This window comes from Littorina saxatilis, linkage group LG1 (assembly GCF_037325665.1).
Source record: "Littorina saxatilis isolate snail1 linkage group LG1, US_GU_Lsax_2.0, whole genome shotgun sequence".
Classification (NCBI taxonomy): Eukaryota; Metazoa; Mollusca; class Gastropoda; order Littorinimorpha; family Littorinidae; genus Littorina; species Littorina saxatilis.
In genome coordinates, this window is record NC_090245.1 from 80093706 (window position 1) to 80103705 (window position 10000).

General features: G+C 41.0%; 1 protein-coding gene across 1 annotated transcript in view; it reads right to left on the minus strand.

The window, feature by feature from the left end:
• Positions 1 to 10000, minus strand: part of LOC138980859 (uncharacterized) — an 87943-nt gene that overhangs the window by 77272 nt on the left and 671 nt on the right. The gene's annotated exons all lie outside the window — the stretch shown is intronic.

Below are 10000 nucleotides of genomic sequence, written 5' to 3' on the forward strand. Positions count from 1 at the left end.
TCGACAACATGTCATTTCTGGTCCTTAAGATTTTGATGATTCTTGTCTAAGGCAATATTAGAGCGGAATAATGAAATGGAGGAAATAAACAAGTCGCGTACAAGGCGAAATTACTACATTTAGTCAAGCTGTGGAACTCTCAGAATGAAACTGAACGCACTGCATTTTTTCACAATGACCGTAGTCCGCCGCTTGTGCAAAACGGAGTGAAACTGACGAGCCTGTTCAGCGCGGTAGTGGTTTCGCTGCACTGCATAGCACGCTTTTCTGTACCTCTCTTCGTTTTAACTTTCTGAGCGTGTTTTTAATCCAAACATATCATATCTATATGTTTTTGGAATCAGAAACAGACAAGGAATAAGATGAAATTGTTTTTAAATCGAATTCGGAAATTTAATTTTGATCATAATTTTTATATTTTTTAATTTTTAGAGCTTGTTTTTAATCCATATATAACATATTTATATGTTTTTGGAATCAGGAAATAATGTAGAATAAGATGAACGTAAATTTGGATCGTTTTATATAAAAAAAAATTATTACAATTTTCAGATTTTTAATGACCAAAGTCATTAATTCTTTCTTTCTTTCTTTATTTGGTGTTTAACGTCGTTTTCAACCATTCAAGGTTATATCGCGACGGAGTCATTAATTAATTTTTAAGCCACGAAGCTGAAATGCAATACCGAAGTCCGGCCTTCGTGGAAGATTGCTTTAAAAAAATTTCAATCAATTTGATTGAAAAATGCGGGTGTGACAGTGCCGCCTCAACTTTTACAAAAAGCCGGATATGACGTCATCAAAGGTATTTATCGAAAAAATGAGAAAAAAAAGTCCGGGGATATCATTCCCAGGAACTCTCATGTCAAATTTCATAAAGATCGGTTCTGTAGTTTGGTCTGAATCGCTCTACACACACTCACACGCACAGACAGACAGACACACACACACACACATACACCACGACCCTCGTCTCGATTCCCCCTCTATGTTAAAACATTTAGTCAAAACTTGACTAAATGTAAAAAGAGTCTGAAAAACATGAAAGGACGAAGATGCGCAGATTGCAGTACATTTCGGGTATGCAAGGTTTAACACTAGGAACATGGGACAGCTATCAGTTTTCATCAGTCCAGAGTTCCTTTGTGCATGTGGATTGTCCTTGGAGAGGCAGAAAAGACACTACAAGCAAAGAGGGAAAGTGCAGAGCTCTGCTCCTACCCTCTTTGTACATGTGGAGGGTTCTCATTGAGGAATAAGTCAAGGTCACTACTAGTAGCAGAGGAACACGCTTACACACACACACACACACATACGCGCAGCACACACACGCACGCACGCACACACACACACACACACACACACACACACACACACACACACACACACACAGCCCCCCTTCATATCGATTACCTATAACGTTGTAATGATATTTTAAATCGCATTTTGATATATGGCACATTGAACATACTTGCAATCAATTCTATGCATATCAGTTGTGATTGTGATTGTGATGCTGATGCTGATGATGATGATGATGATGATGATGATGATGATGATGATGATGATGATGATGATGATGATGATGATGATGATGATGATGATGATGATGATGATGCATAACTTAAAAGACAATACGTAGGCAATCACATAAGAGAAGTTGCTGACTAGCTTAAGTGGTAGACCTTGCTGATATTGTTGCCGGCATGCGCCGGTGAGCAATCAGTGATCAGTAATCATGCATATGCTTTGTTTTTCTATTATTTTGCGATCCCAAACAAGAGGCTGGACAATCAGCGCATTCTTTACCAGGCAAGCCTGATGACGAATTATGTAGGGTGAAAATAGCTTATGCTGTTGATTGTCGTTGTGTTTTCAAATAACACACTTTCTCTTTGGTTCTTTGGAGGTCGTCTTGAAGACAGCCCATTACTGTCTGCTTTGGCAAGACTCTGGTTTGATTGATCTCGTTAGATTGGTCATCAGTTTACCAAGGCTGAAGATGTCAGAATGTGGTCCCTGGTTTTGCACGTGTGTGTGTGTGTGTGTGTGTGTGTGTGTGTGTGTGTGTGTGTGTGTGTGTGTGTGTGTGTGTGTGTGTGTGTGTGTGTGTGTGTGTGTGTGTGTGTGTGTGTGTGAGTGTGTGTGTGTGTATTATAATGCATTGTAAGTAAAAACAGAAGCAAAGATTAAACCTTGAATCATACTTCTTGGTAATAATGATAATTAATTATCTCCATCCAAACCTCTCTCCCTCTCCCTCCCTCCTCCAATCTCTATCTCTATCTCGATCTCTGCATTTCATTCTCTTCAACGCTTGGAACTTGTCGCAGCATTGATTCAATAATCGTGGGTTCCCAGAAACAAAGAAACACCAAGGCAAAACAAATACACGAGGTCTTTTCAATCGTTCTCTTCCCCACACGTATGGTCCTCAGTGGACATTCAGCTACAGAAAGTTTTCCAGAGAGCTCAGCTATTGTGCCGCAAATGGCGTGTGTCAACAAGTTTTCTCTTACAGCACATCGTCAATAATGTGCAATGAAATCCGTTCCCTTTGAGGGACCTTCAGAACAGATGTACTCACACAGACACGCGTATTATGTACAATTGCATGCAATTAGGCCAAATTAAAATATATGTTGGTTTAGGGTAACCCGACCGACCCTATTTTTTCCCGCCGACCCTAAAACTTTTTTTTTCATTTCTAAAAAAAACCCCACCTTTTGGCACATTTTGCGAACCATACCGAGACTTAGGGAAGTAACCTCCTTTAAAGTCGACTACATAAAAATGATAACGACCTACCGACCCTATCCTTGTTGGTCACGTTACCCTAAACCAACATGTATTTTATTTGGCCTTACAGACAATAACGTAACATATCATAGAAACTGAAAGAAAATACTGATCGAGTGCACACGTGCGTAAACAAATGAAACCTTGTGTCAGTTATTTACGTATACGAGGTCATCAGTTTTTAACCCTTGGTGCTGAACTTAAAAGCCTTATCATTTTGTATCATTATTATTATTGATTTGGATCGTTAGCAGTTTATTTGTGTCAGATTGTTTGATTCCGTTATTTATTTTTAATTTCAATTCCAATTGTATTTATTTGATTTAGACCAAACGCAAACTACACTTTAAACAAATCAAGACATGAGCAAGGACGTTTTCGTCTGACCGTGTGTCAGCATGACCCAAGCAATAAAGAGCTCGAGATAATCGAAGACGCAGACTACAAGCGTGTGAGGAACTGCAGACAAGACCTCGTGTTAATGCGCATGCATCAGGATTGAAAAGCAGATTACATTACAGTGCGAATGTTTCTTTTGTCCACACTTGTATTGATCAAGACCAACAAAACCTGCGAGAAGCAGTAACGAAATCGCGCGAACTGATCAGCCTTGAGCATACTTCCCTGTCAAAGGCAAGTGCAGGTGACACATCGGTTGAAAAGTTGAGACCTGTGTGCAAAGATAGGAAAGTTACGTTTTCTTAAAAAAAACAGTCAACGGATACGAAAACGTACGCTTCGGATCTTAGGCGGTTGCTCCACATGTTTATCTGACACCTGTTACACCCCTTACGCACGTCTGCAATCTTACTCTGTACAGTCGTGTTGGATAAAATGTAACGCTTAAACGCATGTAAGAGATTGAGCTACATTTTGTCCCCGTATTCCGTAAAAATAATTACTTCTCCTATTGTTAGATATGTAGTCAGCATACCAACGGGTCCGTAGCTCATGATAGTTCAATCCCCACTGACAACGTGCTAAGTGAAACGTGTTTGTTCCATGCCATTCCTAGAACAAACAGATTGGCTTTCAAAGTCCCTGTTTAAACACACACACACACACACACACACACACACACACACACACACACACACACACACACACACACACACACACACACATGCACTCATGGGTGGCCATTCTCTCTTTCTCTCTCTCTCTCTCTCTCTCTCTTTCTCTCTCTCTCTCTCTCTCTCTCTCTCTCTCTCTCTCTCTCTCTCTCTCTCTCTCTCTCTCTTTCTGAGGATGACAAAGAGATTGAACAGTTGGAAAACAGTGTGGTATAATCCAGTAATAAATCTGCTGCTACCGAGGGACTCTTCTTTCACGCTAATTCTAACCTCATATAAAACGAAGTGTAGTCGATCTGTCCGTTGCCAATGTTAGATGAGAACAATTTGGTAAGATCAGGGGCTTTCAGACAAATAGCAATATAGGCAAGGACGCACGTATTGCATTGGTCCCAACGCCTTGCCGAAGTTGCTTAAAGGCACAGTAAGCCTCCCGTAAACCATCACAGATACTGTCAGGCTTTTACACACAGTACAAACACCCTTTCATTTAAACACTCACCGCTTGAGAACATCGTAGGTGCCCTCCGTAAAGAGCGAGCAATGTTCAAAGAATTTATTTTTGCGTGGTTTATCTTACCCCTGAGCCATCGTGAACCCGTGTGATCCAGTTTCCTTTTTTTCACAATGTAGTCGTCAGTTTGTGATTTTCAATGCGACTCGCTGTAAGCTTATCTGCAATAGCACGTTATTATGTACCTCTGAATCTAAACGCGCCAAACGGCTGTGATTCACACGAACTCTGGCGATGGCTTTTGACTGTTCAAAGGAACGGACGATAGGCATAACCGTCGTCTGCTACGAGAACTACGACCTTGCGTGACCCTGCTTCCGGGCTTTTCTTTTTTCAAACTTTCAAAACTTCGAATTGCACTGATCTTGTCTTGATGAAAAAAGAATTCTTTTATGATCTAAGAATTTTTGTGTAACAAGCTGTCAATTTATTATTTAGATTTTAAAAGTTAGATCTAGCGCCAAAACGCACCGTCCGATTTTGTTATCAGACAATCCGCAAAATTAATTCTTTGAAAATTGCTCGCTCTTTACGTAGGGCACCTAGGATGTTCAAAAGCGGTGAGTGTGTAAATGAAAGGGTATTTGTACTGTGTGTAAAAGCCTGACAGTATCTGTGATGGTTTACGGAAGGCTTACTGTGCCTTTAAAGGCAAACGGCGTTTCCTTAATTCCCCTTTCCCTTCAGCATTCTTCTGAGAGATAAAACAAATGTTTGTATAGCTTGACAGTATCGGTACTAAGTGGACATTTTACAGAAAAATGAATCCTTGAATGTACGACCAGAACATTCTCGTACGGCCATAACATAATGCACAGTAATCAAGTACTAAAGCGGTGACTCGCCATATAAAAACACTTTCAATGTCCGACGTGTCGTGTATGTTATAGAGCCTTAAAAGGTAACTTACAGGCACAGTCCTAGCTCAAATCAGCCAAGGTTTCTACATTGGACAAAGCTATCCCTCCACTTGGACAAATACCAAAAATCCACGACTTGACTGCTGCCTGTGCAAAGTTACATTTTCAATAATAATTAATTTCTTCTTTTTTTTTAAACACCAGTGCACACAAGACAATCAGGCTCTTCATTTCTAGTACGTGTCCAAGTGGAGGGATGGTCTTATACTATGTAAAAGTCTGGCTAGGTCTGAGATGGTGAGCCCAATCGTTTATAAAGGAAGGACTGTGTCTTTGAAATCTCTGTGCATACAACGCTGAGGGGGGGGGGGGGGGGGGGGGGGGCAGGTGTCACGCAGAAAACTCTGGTTCTCCTTCATGTCACCAGCAGGCTTTCTGTCTGAAAGGAGGGGGAGTCAGGGCAGTGGGAACGGAAAGGGAGGGGCTGTCAACATTGTCTGGCATTTCTACACACAATGACGAGCTTGGACAGCTAGACGGCGACAATCGAAGCTACCTGGTGCGATAGGTTCTCTCAATCAGCTAGGGACTCTCAGTACAGTCAGTCCAAGAGAGAACACTTTAAAGATTCCCAAGAGAATGGGAGAATACAGTATCTATCTTACTTTAGATTAAGCTGCAAATGAGGGTTTGCTACCTCTGAAGTTTAACTCTGTGTAGATACAACGAAACATCAAAAATGAGTCACTGCGTTGCCATCGGGTGAACGTATATAAATAGTCTACAGCAAAACGTACAAAAGGCAATCACAAAAACACAAAAAGGTGAGTGTTCTGATTCACACTTCGATGAAACTTAGAGTTTTAGTTGTCACCACCCTCCCACTTTCTTAGATTTCCATAAGGATCCGAGACTGACAGCTAAGGAATGAAAAATGACGAAATCAAACATTCATCTTGCATAGTTGAATTCAACGCCATTTATCCGTCTATCTCATAGATTCTACTAGATCTGAAATTGGAAGAAACATCACTACTGCAAGACATGGCTTCAACACCTCCCCCGCCTCTCTCTCTCTCTCTCTCTCTCTCTCTCTCTCTCTCTCTCTCTCTCTCTCTCTCTCTCTCTCTCTCTCTCTCTAGCTCTCTCTCTCTCTCCCCCTCCCCCGACCCCCTTTGTGTCCTTCAAGTCGAACTCCTTCCTTTCAAGCAGAATAATGGGACGCCTTGTACTTGTAGGCATGGCGGACAACTTGTTTGCACGAACAGTCCAAATGACGGGACACAAAAAGGGGCGAGGAAGAGGCAATAGGGACGGGTTGGGTGGCGGGTATGTTGGGAACGAGAGGGGACATGCCAGAAGCGGAGAAGGGGGGAGGGGGTGTGAGTGATTGGATGGGGGGAGGGGGAAGGGGGAGAGGGACGTGCGAGGGTGCGAGAGGGGGTTGTCAACATCGTCTGAGACGTCTCCACACAATTACCAGGTCAGACGACGGGAGACGACAAGAATCGAAGATGCCTGACGCCGCCACAAAAAAAGTATCGCACGGACAAGAGAGAGAATAGAAGAGGCGAGACGCAGAGAAGTGTCTGTAGGAAAAGACGAAGCCTTGCGTAACAAAATACTCCTGCAGAATCTTTGACACTAATGTGTGTGTTCCGGTAACATGCACTGGTACGCATTAAAGGAAATGCATTGGTGCGCATTGGATCAGTAGTGAACGCATGAAGTGTTTCAGAAAGAATTATATAGCGTAACGGTATTAAACGAGTCGTAAGAAACAAACTTATGTACAGTGGAACCCCATTGTATGACCTAAAAATATAGCTTTTAAACAGGTTGGAGGAAAACCTGCATAGGTTATGAACAGGAAATCTGAAAAAAGTAAGGTCTTAAAAGGAGTAATGTCTTGAATTGGGTTTTTTTTAAAAGTGGTTCCATTGAATTTGCATAGGATAGAGTAGGTACCGGCAGCCTCTGATGAGTTTGGAAGAGTCTTAAAGCAACATGTTATGTATCATTTCTATGAAACGCAATGTGTATGCTGACAAGATAAGTGATGCAAGATTTCATTCAGCCATGTGATCTTTTTCTGAAAAGGGTTGTAAGGTTTCGCGAAAGGCCATACAGAAAACATGAATCAGGAAGGCATCTTCCGTGCTTGATCAAATGAACAACGCATGCATGTCTGATATGGGTTAAAGGCACATTCCTTCCCGTGAAAACACTTTGGATCACAAGTAAATGTTTCGTTTTGTCAATAATGATATGTTCCAGGAACTAAAATGTCTTGTTTTTTTAGTCACCATCACTCAAACAGTGTGTGTGTGTGTGTGTGTGTGTGTGTGTGTGTGTGTGTGTGTGTGTGTGTGTGTGTGTGTGTGTGGGGGGTATGTATGTGTGTGTTTGTGCGTGCATGCGTGCGTGCCTGCGTGTGTGTGTGTGTGTGTGTGTTTGTGTGAGTGTGTGTGTATGTGCGTGTGTGTGGGGAGGTATGTATGTGGGTGTTTGTGCGTGCGTGCGTGCGTGCGTGCGCGCGTGTGTGTTTGTGTGAGTGTGTGTGTGTGCGTGTGTGTGTGTGGGGGGGTATGTATGTGTGTGTTTGTGCGTGCGTGCGTGCGTGCGCGTGTGTGTGTGTGTGTGTGTGTGTGTGTGTGTGTGTGTGTGTGTGTGTGTGTTTGTGTGTGCTTGTGCGCGTGCGTGTACGTGTAATTGTTGTTTATGTTTTAATGTTATGGAGTGTTTATTCAGCCACAATGTAATTTCTCTTTCGAGATAATAAAATATTATTGTATTGTATTGTATTGTTCTGTAAACCTTACTGAAGACGAACACAGGAGACAAACAAAAGTATTTGCAATTCGATGAGTCCTACATCACAAATAAAATGTTGCTGAATTCATTTTTCAGATTCAAAACGGTCTCACTCAAAAGAGAAATTCAGCACACACAAAATCCGTTCTGCTAAAAAAGCAGTCAGGTGGTTGGTTTTTTGTTCCTCCAATTTAAAGATTGATATATCTAAGTTCCAGTAAATGTTTTGTTTTGTCAATAATGATACTTGCCATAATCTAAACACAACTTTCTTGTTTTTTGAGTCCCCGTCATTACATTTAGTCAAGTTTTGACTAAATGTTTTAACATAGACTGTGGGGAATCGAGACGAGGGTCGTGGTGTATGTGCGTGTGTGTGTGTGTGTGTGTGTGTGTGTGTGTGTGTGTGTGTGTGTGTGTGTGTGTGTGTGTGTGTGTGTGTGTGTGTGTCTGTCTGTCTGTCTGTCTGTCTGTGCGTGTGTGTGTGTGGAACGATTCAGACCAAACTACTGAACCGATCTTTATGAAATTTGACATGAGAGTTCCTGGGAATGATATCCCCGGACGCGTTTTTCTTTTTTTCGATAAATACTTTTGATGACGTCATATCCGGCTTTTTGTAAAAGTTGAGGCGGCACTGTCACACCCTCATTTTTCAATCAAATTGATTGAAATTTTTGTAAAGCAATCTTCGACAAAGGCCGGACTTCTGTATTGCATTTCAGCTTGGTGGCTTAAAAATTAATTAATGACTTTGGTCATTAAAAATCTGAAAATTGTAATAATTTTTTTTATATAAAACGATATAAATTTACCTTCATCTTAATCTACATTATTTCCTGATTCTAAAAACATATAAATATGTTATATTTGGATTAAAAACAAGCTCTGAAAATTAAAAATATAAAAATTATGATCAAAATTAAATTTCCGAAATCGATTTAAAAACAATTTCATCTTATTTCTTGTCGGTTCCTGATTCCAAAAACATATATATATATGATATGTTTGGATTAAAAACACGCTCAGAAAGTTAAAACGAAGAGAGGTACAGAAAAGCGTGCTATGCAGCACAGCGAAACCACTACCGCGCTGAACAGGCTCGTCAGTTTCACTCCGTTATGCACAAGCGGCGGACTACGGTCATTGTGAAAAAATGCAGTGCGTTCAGTTTCATTCTGTGAGTTCCTCAGCTTGACTAAATGTACTAATTTTGCCCTACGCGACTTGTTTAAACTTTCCTGAAGACGAACACAGGAGACAAACAAAAATATTTGCAATCCGATGATTTCTTCGTCACACAGAAAATGTTGCTGAATTATTTTTCCAGATTGGAAACGGTCTCACTCAAAAAGGAATTACAGCACACACAAAATCCGTTCTGCTAAGAAAACAGTCAGATTGTTTATTGTTGTGTTGAAATGGATTTCAGCATGACTATCCTTAACTTAAACATGTAATGGAACTATTTATTGAAATCAAGAAGTATCTTAGTTCTAGCAGTGCAAATTGGGCACCCCCTGGCGAATGCACACTGGACCGTGCGTATACGCCGTCGCAATCAATGCGAGTAACTTTATGAGTATAGACGTTAACATTAGCAAGAACCGCAACTTGAATACACTCATAACACCTTAAGAAATTAATTATCTGAGCTGAATGGTGTCCCCAAAAATATTTTCAGGCTCAAGTGATAATACCATAGATATGTTATCTTTCTGAAAGAACGGGGTGAAATAAAAAGAGAGGAGCGAAAATGGAGATCAATACAAATAAGACAGAACCGACGGTCATCCTGGTTTTAAACCCGTGCTACGTCACACCTAAAACGATTGGCTTACACTGTTAAATGTCAACACTGTGTCGGGTCTTGTCCACACAAACACACACCGGGAGAGCAGCTGGCACTACAACAATATGATGTTCGATTTTAGTTTCAA